At 41.8% G+C, this 21369-nt stretch overlaps 1 pseudogene; it reads right to left on the bottom strand.

The window, feature by feature from the left end:
* Positions 1-323: 323 nt before the first annotated feature.
* On the bottom strand, positions 324-20879 carry LOC147729161 (uncharacterized; annotated as a pseudogene).
* Between the last annotated feature and the right edge of the window lie 490 nt (positions 20880-21369).

The following is a 21369-nucleotide window of genomic DNA, read 5'->3' as shown; positions in this document are numbered from 1 at the left end:
GATGGAGAATGGTCTCCATCTTGAAGTGGCGATAAACCACGAACTGGTTAAACCACTTGAGATTGATGACTGGACAAACTTTTGTGTTCTTTTTTCGAACCAAAAAGAGGGAGCTTAGAAAGCCTGAGGGATCGAAGGGAGCAATGAGAATGGCTTGTTTTTGGAGAAGATTTTGAATCTCTTGAGAGACGAGCAGAGCTACGTCTGCGGAAAAAAACAACGGAGGAGGAAAAATAGCCTGGGAAGGTTGAGCGTAAAACTCTATGAGATAGCCTTGTACAGAATTGAGGACCCAGGGGTCTGCTGTGAGCGCGCGCCACCTGTTAAGAAATAGAGCAGGACGACCTCCGATAGGAGGGAGAGGGTTCACCTTGGTTGTTAACGTTGTTGTTGTTGGCACGGAAACCTTTCGGTCCTCGGCCACGGAAGCCATGTCCTCTTTGGGGGGTAAAACCGCGGCTTGAATTCTTGATAGCCGGAATTGGCTGCGCCTCTGGAACCTTGGTTCGGATAACCGCAGCCGGAAGAGCAGTTCCTGCCTCTGCCGGCCCTGCCAAAAACCCGAGGGGCAAACACCTTTTTGATGGAAAATTGGGCCTTGTCCAAGGAAGCAAAAGTAGACACGTAACGGCTGAGATCCTTGACAAGGGAATCACCAAACAACGGTCCGTCAGCCTTGACACCCGGATCCTGGGTAGCCAGGTTGGCCAACTTCGGGTCCAATTTGATCAACAGGCCCTCACGGCGCTCATGAATGATTGCCGCATTGGCATTACCTAACAGGCAAAAGGACCTTTGGAGCCACAAAGAGATTTCTTCTGGATTAAGGTCCGAACCTTCCAAGCGGGCTGTCTCCGCCATATCCAAAACCCGGGCCAAAGGACCCACGACATCCAAAAGCTTGTCCTGGCAAGTGGACCAGGCCTTATCCACACCCCTGTGAGGATCTTTGCCAAACTTCGAGAAGAAGGTAAGAAGAGGCTGATCTATAGAAGGAGTAACGGTAACATGACAGGGAAGGGAAGGTTTGGGACACTCAGACTTGAGTTTAGCCCAAACAGACTTGTCCAAAGGCAGACGGAGCTTGGAGGAGATGTACTCTCCCACATGAGGAGTTGAGGAGTGGGGAACCACTCTGTAGAATTAGGATGTCTGATAGAAGCGGGGTCAAACATAGGATTGCCCTCCGTATCCAACACAGGCTGAGATGCAAAAGCATCCAATCTTGCTTTCTTGGGGGAAGGAGGATCAACCAACTGAAAGAAATCTGCTAAGTCATCAGTGTCACCCAAATCATCATCATCATTTGTGTCAGGAATAGTATTAATGACCAGCTTCTTAGGAACCTCCACTTTTTTGTCTTAGTTTTACTTTTAGACATAGAAATCTTTATCCCCTCCTTGGTGGGAGGCCTGGGAGGAACCACGTCCTCAGTCAAATGCGAGGAGGACTTGCGACCCATCAGTGACACATTTTTGGAAAGAGAAGTGGAAGGAACCAGTTTGCGTTTTCTGCTATCCCCCGCAGAATGGGCCAAAGCTTTGGTCATGAGGCTCAAAAGGGAATTCTCCATGTGTTTAGAAACACGAGTCATTGAAGCCTCGACAGCAGTCTCCACAGAATTATTAATAAATTTACTGAAGTCAGTCTAGAAAGCCTCGCTTTCTTCATTGTCCAACTAGGGAGAGCTTGGAATCTCCATGACAGGAAAACAGTGAGTCAGGGTTTAATAGAACCAGGAGAAACAAAGGGGCGTAAACGGGCCGGAATGGCAGGGAGACACTCCCCTGGGGACGGGCACCGCGTTGAGGAAGCAGCGAGAGGCAGACGAACAGCAGGAAGACACAGAGCACAGTCGAGCAGCCGGTGAGGAGCAGGGAGCGGGAAGCGTGCGCAGCGGTAAGAACCACACGCTGCAGCGCGCGGGGGGGGGGGACCTGAAACTGGACCGGAGAAAGCTTGAAAAAGCGAGCGCGAACGCGTTCGAGACAATATACGACTATGGTACCAGTTAAGCAATAATTAAGCAATAGCAACGAAATAAACACATAAAACAATTAATTCAATAGAGTAAATAGAAAATGCGACTTATCTGACTGCGTAGCAGCAAGAAAAGAGGACTTTGTATGGTCAGAGCTGGCCATATATACTATCCTGGTTATGATTGGTCCATTGTTTGTTTACTCTAATCCCATTGGCCAGTAGTTTCCTGCTGTACCTTCTGGGTATTTGCAGTTTGTTGCTTATCTTGCTGCTATTGAAAATAAAGCAAGCAAAGAAGGCATAATAGGAGCCTCCGTTCTTGACATAAAATTGAAAGCACCATGAGGTCTACTTCAGATATCACTCAGATATATAAATGACTGGGTTCTCCCATGATGTGCCGTGAGTGCTTCAATTGTATGCCACGGGTGAACCTATGAACCATCATGATTCCAGCCATCACATCACCAAAAATATAGACCAGAGAGACAATTGAACACAGCACCACATGCTCAAGCACAGCCTTAATGGGCAGCTTCAAATGAATAAGCATAGTTGCAAATAAACAGGTTCAATCCTTAATGTTCAAACACAACCTCCCAGTTCACTGGAACTGGCACCCATGCATAACTATACACACTGCTAAATCCAGAAGCACAACAACTGTGACAGAATAGACATTTTCAAAAAAGCACTTGTCAGGAATAGAGCTATGAACTTGGGGAGGAGGTAGCTCTATCCAGTTAATAAATCCACTCAGATTGGTCAAAACGCCGTTCTGAAATAATCACTTCTCAGCTTCTGGTACCTATGACATATGCAGCAGGCAATCCCCAGAGAACCTCTTTCTGAATTTGAGTTAAACCTAAATGAGATTGTGAACTCTGTCACTCTATTAAAATTAAAACCAAGATAGCTGCTCTACCCCATGTTTAAAAAATGTTGGTAAAACAATTGCTCCACTAGTCAGGCAAATAATACCTCATTAAATAAAGGCATAATTTCTCTCCCATTGAAAAGCTATAAAAAAGACCTCACTTTGAAAACCTAGTCTGAGTTCTCATGATCGTGCCAGCTATATGTCTATCTCACCTTTACCTTATATTGCCAAACTGCTAGGTGAAACAGTGACTAGGCAATTACATGTATTTGTGTAACAAAACATCCTCCTAGAAACCACCTAAGGAGGTTTCAGACAAGGTTTATTTATCAAACTTGCCAGCTATTGATGATCTAAGATGGTTAATTGACAGCTTACCCACAGCTAATGAGAGCATCAATCACCCACTGCTCCTAAAACGTCTTCAAACTTTACATATCAAAGGAAAAGCAATTTCTGGCTTAAATCTTTCTTGTTGAACAGACACTAACAAATGTAAGCACCTCATTTAAAGTCCAATGACATCCCTCTACAATGGATGCCCCCTAAGGCTCAGACCACCCCCTACAGTTATTTAATCTATGTGTGCCAACACTTGAAACTTAAAGAAACTCAATTCCAAAACCTATCTCCATGCATATGACACGTATTAAACCTGTCAGCCTAGGGTGGTCTCCCTGCAAACTTTTAACCTTCACCTCTTCTATCGTTAAATGATCTAATTTTTACTGACCTAAGGACTCTGCACACTATGCCACTGATGACCAGTGCTAAAGTGCATGTGCTCAATCCATAAAACAGGGTAACATTTATGTGCAAGTCCCTAGTAAAGTGGGACTATGTGTCCCCAGAGCCTGCTAATTAAATGCTACTGGGGGGCCTGCATATTGAATACAAAAGGGCAACCCAATATTCCCTTGTGGGCTTGGGTAACAATAGTCCGGTAGTTAAGAATGGCAACAAGTGATTTACTCAAGAACTATGTTACAAACAAATTTATTAGTTTTTTAAGATGTCTAAATTGAAAGTAATATAAACTAGAAAAATATATCTCAAATATAGGTGCGTATATTATAAAACTTGAATTGCAAAAACTTCAGCTTCAAACAAGCGTTGAGTGCTCAAGGAACACAGACGGTGCAACCACTGTCTCTCTGGGACACATTTGCCCAATTCGAGTTTGGTGAATTTCAACAAAGATTTTATTCATATGCTGAACTCGAATGTTGAAAAATAAAAACATTTATTTGTAAAATTGTTCTACAGTGATTTTCTTGTTGGCATTCTTACCTACCTGACTAGTGGACATGCAGCACTGATAGTACCATCCACTTAAGTAGCCCTTTAAACATGACCTGTCATTGCAACTTGTGTGTGCAGGTTTAAGCCACCATTTCCACCTGGCAAAATAAACATTTTGCTAGACCCAGACCTTCCTTTTTTATGCATATATGTCAATCCAAGGGTAGTCCATGTACACCCCAGAGGGCATGGTGCAGTGTATTTAAAAAGTAGGACACATACTATTAAGTTTGAAATGTCCCGATAGTAAATTGTAAAAAAATTGTAAATTGATACTTGTATAGCGCACTACTCACCCGCAAGGGTCTCAAGGCGCTTGCACGAATACCGCTGTGGAACCCATCCTGGCTTTCCCTGTGAGGCGTCCTCTCCTGGGCACCCCCAAGGTGGAGGCCAGGCATCCTTTGCGTTGTGGGAGCCATTGTGGAGATTAAGCAAGCTGTTGCCCAGAGTTGCAGAGTGGGACTCCATGATTGGAATAGGCACCGAGGCGAGAATTATCAGGTCTGTGGAATTTTTAAGCCCAAGACCTGCCGAGGCGGGGAATTGAACCCTGGTCCCAGGCTAGACCTCTGCATCAGGGTCTGCCGCTCTAACCATTGAGCCACACTTCTCTTTTATTCCCTTTTCACTGTTGCAAGGCCTACCTCTCTAATAGGTTAACATTGGAGTTATCTCATTACATTTAATAAGTTGCAACTGCCAAATGGAAACATGTAACCAGTTCATTTTTGGTGTCTTGGAATTGTAAACAAAATCCTCTTTTATGGTGAAGTCCGGTTTTACGTTACAATTTTAAAACTCTTACTTTTAGAAAGTTGGCATTTTCCTGTCTCAGCCATTTAGTGCCTGTAGCCTGTCCCTCAGTCACATGACTGGGTGTATCTGACAGTTGGGCTTTGTGTATTCCTCCTAGACAGCCACACACAATAGAAAGCTTAGGTATGCTGGAGTGGGTCATCACTTGCAGAATGGGAGGACACCGCTGGGCAAAAGCCCTACTCACACTTGAATAGGCTGTGCTCTGCTCCACACACTGGGCTGCATACCCTCTGCAGTTAGTCTGGAGCCAGGGCAGGGAAGGCAGGAAGCCTGTGGACTTCCATGGGAAACCTCTAGAAGCTACCCCCACGTCAAATGAAGGCCCAGGTATAAATACTGGACCTCAGACTCCAACTCTTCAGTACTCTTCTGGAACTAAGGATACTCTGCCAGGAATCCTGTTGATTCCTTGATGGACCACCGTTTACTCAAACTCAATCCATAAAAGACGGATTGGTCCAATATATAACAACATCAATCAGTGGGAATGCTCTCTTTGACCCTCAACTCTAGGTGAATGCTCCATTGAAGCATATTCAATCCGTAACCTGGGGATTTTTATTGACTTCAAACTAAACCTGTAGAAATAAATGTAAAACATCACTAAATTGTGTTCATATTATGCCCTTTCTTTTCTTCCTGTTGGGGTTATGATCGCTATTTCTTTTGTACAAGCACACTTGTATGACAGTAATTAGCCATATTTATGTCTTCCTTAAAATTCTATGAACATGTTACAAAAAGTCAAAAATTCCATGGTTAGAGCAATATCTAACCTGAAACAAAATTAACTCACTCCGAGACTAAATTGTGGCGTCTACATTGGCTCTCTGTGAGGAAACTCATTCTCTTCAATTCAGCCTGCTTGAAGTTTAAATTGTTTCATAGTGTTGCCTGTTAGGTTTGAAATTCCCATTCCTGCAATGCACTTGTTTCATGCTATATTAGGTTAGCAGTGTGTGGCTAAATAGACACAGTTTGTATTCACATTATGCAACCCACTGAGTTATTCCCGCAATGTGAAGGCTTCAGTTAGCAAATGTGACTCCATTTTGTATTTCGTAATCCCTGTTATGCTGCTTAGACTGTGCCTGAATTAGGCCTCATTACTCGTATTGCTTGCCTCAGCTGAACACTGTATTTCATTATTATTTTCTCTTCTGTTCAAGGCTGTTTCTCGACATACTAATGAATAGGCCATTCTTCCCTCGCATACCTATCCAGGTGTGTAGTTCTGCTCCCACGTTAGGAGATGCTGAGGCTCAGCACAGTAACCTTGAGTTGCAGATAGTATGTACCTTTCCACAGTGGGCGTGGATGGAGGCTCTTGGGAGGAATCATTACATGTTGTAGACTGTTTGGGATCAGTCCCTCGGCAGACGTCTTAGGGTGCAGGTCAGATTGGACTCCTTTGCAGAGTATTGCTAATAAAAGTATGTTTGTATTCTCTACTGTCTGACCAACTCTACATTCTTGGGAAGGCATAACAGGTGGTTTTAAGTAACCCGGGTGGCCCCTAAGTGCCACTTCCTTCAGTTGCCACCCTACTCACCCGCAAATGGGTTTCAGGGTCGGGGTTGCATCCGTTCTGATGGATCGGGGTAACCCACACGATTGAACTTGGTTCTAACAGCTGTCCTGCCCGTCTGATCAGGCAACTCCTCGTCTAGTGGTCACCGGCTATGGACCTTGGAGTTGACCGTTTGGTCCGAAGAGTCAGCAGAGGAGAATAATTTGACTTGACCTGTGTGCAGCAGGTGAGTGATTTGATTCTTGGAAAAATGGTGCCATTCTTGAGAGGCATAGGCCTGCTGGCTGTGTCTTGATACAGTCACCTGACTGTCTTGGTGAAGTATTCAGACTGCCTTGCTAGAACGGCATGAGCCGATGGGCTATGTCTTCATAGGGTATTTTGGGCTATCTTGGTTTGAACTACGTGGGTTTGCAGACACTTTTTGAAAGACACAGAGTGTTTGCAAACAATCTTGCCAGGCCAACTGGTAATTTGGTCTTCTCTGGAAAAGGTCTGGGGCTAGAGCATGTCTTTTTGAACTTGGTACAGTCTCCAGACTGCAGTGGGTGGTTTTAGGACCATGTTGGTTTGGTTCTTGAACAATTTTTCTCTTGTATATTTTTCCTTTTATTATTTTTGTTGGTGTTATACTTGTGCGTTGGGGTCAGCGTATGTGTCTTATATTAAGATGCCTTGCCTATAAGTTAGTTAGGATGTTTTGGATGTAGCTGTTGTTCCACTGATGCCCAACAGGAAAAAAGTCAGCCTGCGCCTCCGGAGGGTTCCCCACATTTTGACGTACATGTCAAGCATGGTATTGGCCCTAATATTTTTAGCACATTGTGGACTAAATATACGAGGAACAATGCTGAGCTACAAAGGCCGCTTACTGGTTTATTTGATGAACAATAATTGAATTTCTTGCAGAATAAATTATTTGCTAAAAAGAGCAGGCAGTGGAAGTTTGATTCTCTAAGGGTATGGCAGAAAGAAGCAAAGCAACGGCGTATGAGAGCTGAGAAAGAGGCCCGGAAGAGACAGATGTAAACTATAACACAGAAAAGGTAACAAGACAAAATATCGAAGTAAAAATATAGAATGGACATAATATCGAATAAAAAATATAGAATGGACAAAATATCGAATGGACACAATATAGTGGTTAAAAATATCGAATTGAAGGTAAGGAATATCGATTGTCAAAATATCGAAGTCAAAATATCGAAGTATATAATATTGGCATTAAAATTTATCGAATTTATAATAATATCGAATTTTGTTTTGTATGTTGGTGTATGTGTGAAAAGTGTATATTATTTTTGTAATGTATGTTTAATTTTTTTTAAGTAATGAATGTTATTTAATTTTTGCAAAATGTAATTCTGTAGTGGGTTGTGGGTTTTATAGGGGAATAGGGTGGGAAGTAATTTAAGTGGAGTGGAGTGGTGTGGCTCACTGGTTAGAGGCGGCAGACCCGGAAGCAGAGAACAGCCCGGGACCAGGGTTCAATTCCCGACGACGCGGCAGGGTCGTGGACCAGGGTCAGCGGACTCGGTAATTCTCGCCTCGGTGCCTACTCTAACCAGGGATCACAATCGGCAACTCTGGGCATTAGCTTGCCTCATCTCTACAAAGGCCCCCCACATTTGCCGGTGATGCCTAGTTTCACCTTGGAGATACCCAGTAGGGACCATCTCACAGGGATAGCCAGGACGGGTTCCCCAGCGGTCTACAGCGCCTCTACGCCTCAGGGCAGCAGTGCGCTTTACAAGACACATTACATTACAAGTATATTAAATATACATTTTTTGCAATTATTAATTATTTTTAATTTAATTTTGCTTTTTAGTTCTGTAGAATAGGGTGGGAAGTAATTTAATTGTAATGAATTAAATATTTTTTTATTTATTTATTGGTATTGATTTTTTATTTATTGTTAATACATTTTTAATTGGTAATTAATTTTTATTAATTGGTAATTCATTTTTATTAAATAATTATTTGATAATTATGATAATTGTATTAATTTATTTATTTTCCATAGCAGGTTATGGGTTTATAGGGGAATTGGCTGGGAAGTAATGTAATTATAATTAATTACATATTAAAAATATGTTTTGTGTATTGATAATAATTTACTGTTAGTTAATTAGTAATTGGTATTCATTTTTCTTATTCATTCGTTTTAGTTATTGAAAATTAATTAGTTGTTAATTAATTATGAATAGGTAATTGAATTATTACATACTATTACGTTGGTAATTAATTGTAATTAATGTTTTATTGGTATTGATATTTAATTTATTTTTAATAATATATTAAATCATTACTTTCCCTACTGTTAAACTCACTGGAGTGGAAATTGTAATTTTTACTCCTACGCTATCCAACACTTTTCCTACTGTTAAACTCAATTGTAATTTTTACTCCTACGCTATCCAACACTTTCCCTACTGTTGCACTCACTGGAGTGGGAATAGTTATTTTGACCCCCAAGCTATCCAACGCTTTCCCTACTGTTGCACTCACTGGAGTGGGAATAGTAATTTTTACCCTTACGCCATCCAACGCTTTCCCTACTGTTGCACTCACTGGAGTGGGAATAGTAATTTATAGTAATAGTAATAGTAATTTTTACCCCTACGCTATCCAACGCTTTCCCTACTGTTGCACGCACTGGAGTGGGAATAGTCATTTTTACCCCTACGCTATCCAACGCTTTCCCTACTGTTGCACTCACTGAAGTGGGAATAGTAATTTTTACCCCTACGCTATCCAGCGCATTTCCTACTGTTGCACTCTCTGGAGTGGGAATAGTAATTTTTACCCTCCCGCTAGCCAACGCTTTCCCTACTGTTGCACTCACTGGAGTTGGAATAGTAATTTTTACCCCTACGCTATCCAACGGTTTCTCCCTATTGTTACACTCCTTGGAGTGGGAACAGTAATTCTTACCCTCCCCCTATGTAATGCTTTCCCTACTGTTGCACTCACTGGAGTGGGAATAGTAATTTTTACCCTCCCGCTATCCAACGCTTTCCCTACTGTTACACTCTCTGTAGTGGGAATAGTAATATTTACCCCTAAGCTATCCAACGCTTTCCCTACAGTTGCACTCACTGGAGTGGGAAGAGTAATTTTTACCCCTACGCTATCCAACGCTTTCCCTACTGTTGCACTCTCTGGAGTGGGAATAGTAATTTTTACCCTCCTGCTATCCAACGCTTTCCCTACTGTTGCACTCCTTGGAGTGGGAATAGTAATTCTTACCCTCCCCCATCCAACGCTTTCCCTACTGTTTCACTCACTGGAGTGGGAATAGTAATTTTTACCCTCCCACTATCCAACGCTTTCCCTACTGTTGCACTCTCTGGAGTGGGAATAGTAATTTTTACCTCTACGCTATCCAACGCTTTCTCTACTGTTGCACTCTTTGGAGTGGAAATAGTAATTCTTATTAATAAACAACAAGAGAGGGAGGATTAGAAAAGGATCACTCCTATATCCCCAATCATAAATACAAGAAACAACTAAGGAGTGACTTATTGGAGCTGTGGACACGAAATTAGAGTCAGACAACCCATAGGGCAAGAAATTCTTCCACCTCCTAGTGATAAAACGATATTGGAACCAGACAAAGGAAAAATAAGTGAATACACATACAAAAGAAACAATTAGTGATTAATTAAGAAGAACCCTCACTCACCCTAGTGGTGACATGCTTCATCACGGGGTTCCCACTGGAGGAACTGAATGTCCCTCCCGTGTGCTTCAACGCCTGATTTGCAGCGGAGCAGGTTCTTGTGAATTGGACTTAGTGTATGTGATTATGTGCAGGTGGTAGTGAATTAAAAAATATTAGTTGTACCCAAACTTACTTTATTTGTGGTCAACCAATATTATTAAAAACAGTGTGTGGGAAATTATGAGTGGTAATATTATTGACCACTTATATCCCCTCAAAGGTAGGTCGACATGTTTCAGCTGTCTCTTTTAATTCATGCAGCTTTCTTCAGGACCAGTGACGTGAATATCCCTGGTGGTCCATGCTCGCTAAGGCGCGTCCAACCAGTGGATGTATGTGAAAACTAAGTATTTGTAAAATTACCATAAAATACGGTTGCTGCACCCTAGGATTTCCAGGGGCTCAAAAAAAAGCACGGAATTAAAGTGCTGTCATCTGTGGGATCGCCTTCTGTGACCTACTGAGTCCACTGCCGCCACCCGGAAAGCAGCGGCAGTGGACTCAGTAGGTCACAGGAGGTGAGCCGTTACGAGCAAATGGCAGTAGCGTGAAGATACTATCAAAAACAAACATGTGTGGAGGGTCAAGGGGAATATTTAACGACCTGACTGCTCGCTCCCCTGTTGTCAGAATACAAAACACACAACAGAGCAGAACAGGTCAAAAGGTGGTGTGTGACTATATCAGAAACTATGAAACAGTAGGATGCAAATGTAGACCAATGCTGTTGCAAATTGGTAAAACAAAGCTGGAACAATTCCCATCAGCCTACCCTTATGGTGGAGTTAACGTCACGTGGGAATTGTCTGATCAATCCATACCAGGTCCGGCCATATAGTGCCGGTGTGGAAAATGGATGTCAGGAATCTAGCCATGATGTTTTACCAAGAAGTGGACTAGATAATGTGCAGTGCTCATGTGATTGTGATGGATAAAATTGACTACGCAACCCCTGAAGGAGCGTACATACAGAGGTTAGTGTGTCAAGGGTTAAAAACATGCCTGGTAGGGAGGCTACCTTGTGGCGCTGTGCAGGACGGTCGACATGTTTCAGCCAACGGGGCATATCCCCGGCTTTCTTCAGGACCCTACATATAGAGTGTCTACTGCAACTTTAACTACAGGTGATATGTGAAATGGAAAATAACCAAAAGTTTACTACTAGACAGATACATATCTACCAGTAACTTTAACGCTTAGACGTCCACTGGCGGGAGAGAAGCATGTCTTCTTCCTATCAACAAACAAAAAAGTATTGATGTATAACAACACTAGATTACACCACCACAACCATCTGAATACAAAGAGACCGTATAGAAAGAACACACCTGCATGAATAATTGACATTCTGCATATATTGAAAAAAAAGCATAATAGCTTAATCACATAGAGGCATTTCCTCAAAGTGATACTCACCCAGCCTTGTGTGGGTGAAGACCTCACCTCACCCGGCAACCGCTCAGGAGTATGAGGCCCCGCTCTGTGGTGTAGAAAAAGGGGCACAGTAAGCACACTGCTCTACAATGCCCAAGCCAATTGCTCTACACACATAACCCAACGAACATGTGATAGGTGCCCAACTGCCAAGCCAACACATAACATCCTACCTATAGACAGTATTTTGACTCCTCGTTCAGTTCTATAGCCTAGAAGATTACAATGGAAGCTTGCTGCAAAAACTTACTCTAAGAGCAGATCTAATGACCATAGTGAGTAAAGCTTATAATAGCCCAAGGGGGACCAAGAGGGTTGCCCACAATTAAAGGCTCCTGCAATACCAAGGAGTCTAGAGCAGTGAAGTCCCCTTTTAGCAACCCAGTCCTGTGAAAAAACACGTATCAGCCAGGTTACTACCAATCCTATGTTATCAGCAGAAACCCACCGATCCTATCTCGTCTGCAGGGTTTGGCAAAAATGAGGAAAGTCCAATAGGACGCTCACCTGTCCGTCGGTGCCCCTAGCCATGAGCCAAGCGGAAGTGGAGGTGGTGGAGGGGCCACCTTTCACCCTTAAATACCCATCAAACGGAGGATAACGAGGCGTCCGTGGCGTTCCACATGACACAACTGTCGGAACCGGAGCGAGGAGAGACACTACTCCCTCGCGCATGCGCAAACCATAGGAAAACGAAGGTAAGAAGATTTAGATTTATACGCTTCGCGTCGCTTGTCAAAGTGATTGCTGTGCTCAATCACTGATGCACATGTGGCGTTATATGCCTTCCAAAAGAATATCGTGTAATTTTAATTTAATTTAGTAGCTCCCCCTTAGATCAAGGCGCGTCCAACCAGTGGATGTATGTGAAAACTAAGTATTTGTAAAAATTACCATAAAATACGGTTGCTGCACCCTAGGATTTCCAGGGGCTCAAAAAAAAGCACGGAATTAAAGTGCTGTCATCTGTGGGCTCGCCTTCTGTGACCTACTGAGTCCACTGCCGCCGCCCGGAAAGCGGCGGCAGTGGACTCAGTAGGTCACAGGAGGTGAGCCGTTACGAGCAAATGGCAGTAGCGTGAAGATAGCCTCCCCCGCTTAAGCCCACAGATGACAGCACTTTAATTCCGACCTACCTTTGAGGGGATATAAGTGGTCAATAATATTACCACTCATAATATCCCACACACTGTTTTTAATAATATTGGTTGACCACCGAATAAAGTAAGTTTGGGTACAACTAATATTTTTTAATTCACTACCACCTGCACATAATCACATACACTAAGTCCAATTCACAAGAACCTGCTCCGCTGCAAATCAGGCATTGAAGCACACTGGAGGGACATTCGGTTCCTCCAGTGGGAACCCCGTGATGAAGCATGTCACCACTAGGGTGAGTGAGGGTTCTTCTTAATTAATTACTAATTGTTTCTTTTGTATGTGTATTCACTTATTTTTCCTTTGTCTGGTTCCAATATCGTTTTATCACTAGGAGGTGGAAGAATTTCTTGCCCTATGGGTTGTCTGACTCTAATTTTGTGTCCACAGCTCCAATAAGTCACTCCTTAGTTGTTTCTTGTATATGTGTAATAGTAATTCTTACCCACCCCCTTTCCAACGCTTTCCCTACTGTAGCACTCACAGGAGTGGGAATAGTAATTATTACCCTCCTGCTATCCAACGCTTTCCCTACTGTTGCACTCTCTGGAGTGGGAATAGTATTTTTTACCTCTACACTATCCAACACTTTCCCTATTGTTGCACTCTCTGGAGTGGGAATAGTAATTTTTACCCCTATGCTATCTAACACTTTCTCTACTGTTGCACTCTCTGGAGTGGGAATAGTAATATTTACCCCTATGCTATCCAACGCTTTCCCTACTGATGCACTCTCTGGAGTGGGAATAGTAATTTTTACCCTCCCGCTTTCCTACGGTAAAAATATTGTATATTTTAGTCAACATTAAGTTTATATATATATATATATATATATATATATATATATATATATATATATATATATATATATATATATATATATATATATATATATACATATATATATATATATATATATATATATATGTATATATATATATATATTTATATATATATATATATATATATACATATATATATATATATATATATATATATATATATATATATATATATATATATATATATATATATATATATATATATATATATATATATATATATATATTTATATGTATTTTTTCAGCTCCAAAGTTACCCACAAGTTTGAGGAAGCACTCGGGCAGCAGCAGTGCTCGGCAGACCACACACGCAGCAGGAGCAGCCTGACGCGTTTCGGAAAACTTCCTTCCTCATAGGCTTAGTCCCACAGAACAAACAGCAATTTAGGCCACACTACATTTATTGTTTAAACTGCCTTCTGATAGGCCACTTCATATGCCCCATCGTGATTGGTGGACACACCACTCTGGAATTCTGAGACATGTAGTGCGGCAATCTCACCCTGATGGGTGCTGTGTCCTCTGGGTCCTTGATGCAAAGCCCTTCAATGGGCCCCACTGTGCACGCAGTCTGAGTTCCTGGCGCTGCTTACCCCGTGTGGAGCTGGACGTATTTCCAGCCCCTAGCCCGCTTCTCTAATTCTAACAGTGGTGCTCCCTCCACGGCTGGGCAGCCGTGAAAATATTCAGCTCCAACGTTACCCACAAGTTTGAGGAAGCACTCGGGCAGCAGCAGTGCTCGGCAGACCACATACGCAGCAAGAGCAGCCTGACGCGTTTCGGAAAACTTCCTTCCTCATAGGCTTAGTCCCACAGAAGAAACAGCAATTTAGCCCACACTACATTTATTGTTTAAACTGCCTTCTGATAGGCCACTACATAAGCCCCATTGTGATTGGTGGACACACCACTCTGGAATTCTGGGACATGTAGTGCGGCAATCTCACCCTGATGGGTTCTGTGTCCTCTGGGTTCTTGATTCTGAACTTCTGATTGAGGTGTGTGAGGAAGGTCCAACCTACCATCACCAACATCCTATTTTCTTGTTCAAAGGTCTGTATGTGCAAAATCCCTACAACAGTAGTAGTATGTCCTATCATATCAAAATAGTAATACATCTGCTTGGGCATTTGTTGGTGTGAATTGTCAAGGCCTCAAGAATAACAAAGACTCAAGATCAATAAGACTAGAAGTAGTACAAGAGGACGACCCAAAGGACTGGACTCAATGGCTACAGCTACTGGTGAATCTGAGTTTTATTTACAACCTTTTAAATAAAGAGTGACCAACTGGGCAAGCTTAGCTACTACAGTACAGACAGACTAATAGTAGTAGTAGTACAGAGAGTCATCATAGCAGAGACAGGGATAACAAGATTTTTTAAACAGTACAGATCGAAGGATAATTGTTGGTAAAAAATAGCATTAGGAAACTGAAACAATAGTTCAGGAAAAATATGGTGCAGTAAAGTTATGGAATAAGAATTATTATTAAAAAGAAGAAGACTTACAAGGGCCAGCAGCGGAACCCTCGTTGGTGTCCTCCTGGTGTTCTTGTTCTCCCGCTGACTGAGCCCCACTCCCTGACTGCCTGCCCCTGGGTGCTGAACAGGAAAGATATAAGAAAGAGACAAACATTGATGGATGGTGTCAAACAAATAAAATATTTTTAAAGAACGGTCAAAAAACACTTATGTAAACAACAATTGCAATAACTAAATTGACCAATCTCATCTGGTCAACAAGTAGTATCGGGGGATTCGCAGATCGACTACTTCCTATTTATCAACACTAATCCAGTCTTCCATTCTGATTCCAGAATACTAACTAAGCATAAGTACGACGTACCACCCGACGCAGCCCACCTATATCAGGCGTGCCAATTGTACATTAAGTATGCATTTCCACTTCTTTTAGTCCTCAACAATGCATATGGTCAAATGGAGGAAAAATGACTACATTTTTTGTATACACCAAATTTTGGGTTGATTGATTGATCCTGATGTTCTGCTAGTGCTAAGCCTATTACCACCACTCATTGAACAAACTAGAAAAGGTTCTAATAAAGACTGGGGTACTAGCAGCACATGACATAACTGAGGGGGTATCACGCATACCACTAAAAAATTACAAACTCATACAAAGTAACTAAACCTAAGTATCAATTTGCCCCTATCTCTTTGTGACAGGACAACGTAAGGACTAGAGTCACTATAGCATTATGTAACTTAATTTCTCTAAAATAAACTATTACATAATCACGCTAAGCAAGTGCAAATACAAAGTTGCAAACAAGTAAGATTGGTAGTAGTGCAGAGGAGCACCTGTGTCATAACAATCACAGAAGACTTTTTAAACCTAATTAACCTGGAATGTAAGCAGCAACATTCTAGCTGTTTGGAAGAAAAAAAGATATTTGCAATATATAACACAAAGCAGAAGAACAGACACAAAGTAGTAATAATTAAATAGTTACTCACTAAGACCTGGGACATCCACTCCTAGCAGGTACAGCAGGTCCTGTTCACGGTCCAGGATGTCGGACCACCAGTGGGTCAACTGCGCATGGGTGCGCCAGACCCCAGAGCAGAGGAACATTGCCTGGCGTACCTTTCCCCAGAGCTGTCGACGCTCCCGGAGCCAGTACCTGGACCCAGGCCTGCCACCTGCTGCGAGGGATGAGGGGAGGTGGGGCTGCACAAAGAAGATAAGTGCAGCCAACTCCACCTCCCCAAATAAGGCCCGTGCCTGCACCCCAGTCGTAGCTCTGGCTGCGGCGAGCCCTACCCTTCGGCATGGTTCTGGGGGGAGATAGACGGGTGGGAAGAAAAGGTAATAAAATTTAAAAAGTAAGTAAAGGAAATAGCAGGCAATAGAAAAAGAGTGAAAAGCTAGCTAAAACACCGAAAAAAAGGAGAGAAAAAAACAAAAATATAGAAGCAGGAAAATAGTTAGAGAGATAATAAACAGAAAAGATTAAAAAAAGTGGCTTGAAACAAAGAGTTGTAAATATACAGGGAGGATTGAAAATCAGGGGCCTAGAACCATACAATAGAGTGAAAAATAAGATGGCAGTGCCCATTGCGACCACGTGCAATAGTTTGCACAATATTTTCTCCCCGAGCATGCAAAAAGCGGCACGAACAAGTAAAAGTGTTCCCGAACAGCAAATACGTATGGCAAACGGACGCGAGCATGCATCGCGCGACCCGGAACAGGCAGTAAGCATCGCGGGCGGGTGGGACATGTGAAAACAAGATGGCAACGCCCATGAGCAACCGCATGGGTAAGTTGGCGAGCCGTGATCACGCAGAAAAAAAGGGCGGGAAAAAACGTCTTTGTCTTCGCGATATTTCTGCATGTTTGTGGAGATTTTTAGCATTTTCGCAGTAGTTTATGAGAGTGAATTTCGCTAATTCCGCCCACCCCTAATATATATTCATATGTATATAAATATCTATATATATGCAAAAACAATCTTCAAAACTTCCTGGCGGCGAAATGAAGAGATGGACCCAACAGCGTACTCAGGTTAGGCAGATTTTATTAAATTCGACCTCTCAGCGGTGACGCGTTTCAAGCATCCAGTGCTCTTGTTCAGACACAGAGCACCGCGCCAGCATACCTGTTGTACTCTTTTTTTCTCTCTTTTTGCATACACCCTCCCACTCATGTGTCACATGACCACCTTCATAGAGAGTGAGAAAATACTTATTTACATGGCAAGTTACTTTATGCATTATTTTATGTTTGTAATTGCAATTAAAAATGCGATTTTGTATTTGCGACATTGTTGTGAACTCGATAAAAATAATTTTCAACTGTATGAATACATTGATGACCCCTATGTATAATGTCCGGCGAATCAGTATATCATTATCTATACGTAGCAGGTGGTTTGTTTATTGCACATTGCTCATGGTTGGAACAGTAAACTTGTTTTAAGATTTCAATTGACAATACCACAAAAGTTTGCCAAAGTGCTAAGTGCCAGTACTTTATAAATATCTATTTACAATGTCTACTTACAATATAAATATTGTTGTTTAAAATATAGAACAATATATTATTCTTGAATATCACTTTCAAATAGCACATTGTATTTGGCTAATCTAGTAGCAAAACTTATTTCTCAAAATTTACTAACAAACCATTGTCCATCATATAAACAATATCGAGTATAGAAAAAAAAACAATGCCTGTTTGATATTGTTCACTCTTTTACACCCTCACTACTATGTGGTTTGATCATAATAAGTGCAAAAAATATAAAACATCAAGTGTTGTCCTTGTGCTGTGCTTCCTACAACTACTTTTTTCAAAACTATTTTTTCCTCATTTTTGCAATTTTTATTTCCATATTGTTGCAGCCTTATGTACACCTAAATCCGTAACCGGACTCCCATAAATTAATGCACGTGTGAGAAAGTGTATTTACAAAAATCTTTTTACAAGTGACCCTAAAAACTAAAAAGTGTGTATTACACACCTCAGGAAAACTTCGGGAAGTGAAAACCTATATAATGCAAATTCATGATTTCTTCTAACCTGCAAACAATTTGCAAGCCTCTCATTTATTAAAACGTAATACAGAAATTCGTACCCTCCAGAGCCGCCTGAGCCAGGTCCAGCAATTCAGAAAGAAAATGTAAAAAACAGTATACTAAACATAGAGGACTCCAGATCTCACAAGGTTATACACAATTCTCTACCAAACACCTTAATAAAGTATTCATAAAAAATTGTGCAAATCCTCTGTTGTGCTTAATCCATTGCTGTCCAGTTCAATTATATATCTAGTCTCCTTTCTCCTCAGCAATTTTCCCTATTCCCTCCTCTTCTAAGTGGTGCTACTGCATCTATCACATAATATGATAAGCAGGCTAAGTCATTACAATGTGTAGATTTAAAATGACGTGTCACAGGGTAGGCATTGTCGTTATTAACAATTGCCTTGAGATGCTGCAATATCCTGACGTTCACCTGCAGCTTTGTGCTACCAATATAGCCTAAGCAGCAGGTGCACTCCAGGATATACACAGCATACTCAGTCCGGCTGTTATAATTACCTAAAATGGCAATTGGATAGCTGGTGAAAGGGGAATAAAAATGTGTTTTATTTATTCCGAATTTGCACGCTCGGCAGGCCGAACATTTAAAGAAACCATTCTTTGACGTTAACCAGGTACTGCCACTACCTAGTTCTGGATTGGCTTTAACTAGTTTGTTACGATTGCTACATGCTCTTCTATAAGTTATCGTTGGAATATCAGGTAACTTATCACTTAGGATGCCATCTGTAAGTACGATGGGCCAGTTTTTCTTGATGATTGATTTTATGTTCCTTTCCTCTTTGCTATATGTTAAAATCAGGCGTGGTGTATCATCAGTCTCTGGCTCGGCTATCTAGCAGTGCGGGTAGTTATAGTTAGCTGGACTAACTATAACAGGGGAATTTAAATGGTTTTGTATGAGTGAAATGTCCAGCTAACTATAACATGTGTGAAACCTATGGTTTTTTCAATGAATTTCTAAGGTTTTTTAAATGTTAATTCCTAACTATAACGTGGCTGAAACCTATGGTTTTTTCAGTGAATTTCCAAGGTTTTTTAAATGCTAATTCCTAACTATAACATGGCTGAAACCTATGGTTTTTTCAGTGAAATTCAAAGGTTTTTTAAATCCTAATTCCTAACTATAACGTGGCTGAAACCTATGTTTTTTTCAGTGAATTTCTTAGGTTTTTTAAATGCTAATTCCTAACTATAACATGGCTGAAACCTATGGTTTTTTCAGTGAATTTCAAAGGTTTTGTAAATGATCATTTTTTTTTCATTTCAAGAGTTTTTATTAAGACATTTTTTCCATTACAGTACAGTAGTGATGCTAGGGCAGTACATTGATTCTTGGCGCCTTCTTGGTTACATTAGGCTTACTGCTGCATATGCTAGTTTCAGCTGTGGTTATGTAGAGCCCCAAGAAGAGGGTGAGTGGAGGAAAGGGGGTGAGAAGAGAGGAAAGGGGAAGAGCTGAGGATAAGAGGGACCTATCCTTTGAAAGTGGCTTTGGCCGTGTTTTTCCAATTCGCTAAGATGGTTTTTACCGCCGCAGTAAGTAGGAGGTCCACTAGGTCTCTGTCTTCCTTACTTCCTAGGTCTGGTGCCATGAATGCTGTGGCTAGTCCTACGAACTCTGGCTGTATGCTCCTGCCCACTACTGTGTTAATGAGGGCTCTCACCTTCACCCAGAATGTTTTGACCTTAGGGCACGTGAAAATGAGATGTTCTAGGTCACCTTTGCTTTTCTGGCAGTTCCAGCATGTATCACTCTCATGTATACCAACTTCTGCTAATCTTGCTGGGGTCCAGAATGCTTTGTGTAGGAGCCAGTTTTTTGTTTGTGCTAGCTGCGGTGTGATTTTGTTTTTTGTGGCTGACTCCCACAGTCGTGTTTTTTCCACCTCACTGAAGTGTCTGCTAGGCATTATTTCCCAGAAGGATATTGTTTTGTAGTTTAGGTTGGACGTTTTGGGGCTTAGAAGCTTGCATATGTGAGCTGTCTGATGTCCGACCTTGTTGAGGTTTGTCAAGTAGTGTAGAATGTGAGGTGTCGTCTTAGTTAGGTTCGTTTTTGTTATGGCTGTCCTTATTTTGAGGAACGTGTAGAGTTCTATGTCCGGTAGATTGTGTGTTAGTTTGAGGATGTTAAAAGTAAGTGGGGTGTTATTCTTTTCTAGTTGTGATGGAGTTGTGATTCCCTTCGTGAGCCAGACCTCGTTGTTTAGTGTTCGCCCTTTATATTGTATTCTTGTGTTGAACCATATTGACTCCCATTTGGTATTTCTGATACCTTGCTCCATCCGATTGTCCACCCTTAGCAGGGCTGTTTTGGTGTTCCTGATGATGGGATTGTTTGCTGCTGGGTGTTTGTTTGCTGTAAGCATCGCTATGGGGTTTAACCCGTCTAGGATGTTCTTTTCTAGCTCCAGCCACACTGGTGCGTAGTCTTGTGTTTGGGTGATCCAGAAAATACCCTGCTTTGCCAGGCATGCCATTTGGAAGGTTTTGAAGTTCGTGATGTTCAATCCTCCCAAGTTTTTATTGAGTCGCAGTTCCTGTAGGCTGATCCTGGGTTTCTTTCCTTTCCATACAAACTTGTTTATCATGTTATCGAGCTTCTTATGGAAATCATCCGTCATTGTCAGTGGTAGCATGCTTAGTGTGTAGTTGACCATTGGTGTTATCATCATCTTTATTGTTTCCACTCTGCCCCACCAGCTGATGTTTTTAGGGGACCACGAGTCTAGTCTCTCCTTAACCTTCTTTAGGGTGGTCTCTTCGTTGTGGTCAAGGGTTGCTCTCAAGTCTCTGCCGAAGATGAGGCTCAGGTATTTCAGGGGTTTGGTTTTACAGGCTAGCCCCGAGGATCCTAAAACTGTTTTCGTTGTGTGGACGTTCCTGGGTTTTCATTCTGATTTGTCCCTGTTCAGTTTATAGCCTGACGCCTGTGCATATACTTCTATGGTATCCATTAGTGCCGCGACGGAGGTGGTTGGTTCTTTTGTCGTGATTAGTACGTCATCAGCGTACGCTGCCAGTTTCACTGTGTTGTCTTTTATTTGGACTCATCTTATGTTTGGGTTGTTTTTTATCATGACCAGCAGCGGTTCTAGTGCCATCAGGAACAGG

Source organism: Lissotriton vulgaris, chromosome 2_2, assembly GCF_964263255.1.
Source record: "Lissotriton vulgaris chromosome 2_2, aLisVul1.2, whole genome shotgun sequence".
Lineage (NCBI taxonomy): Eukaryota > Metazoa > Chordata > Amphibia > Caudata > Salamandridae > Lissotriton > Lissotriton vulgaris.
Note: the sequence above shows the minus strand (reverse complement) of the source record. Positions and strands in the feature narration are given on the sequence as shown.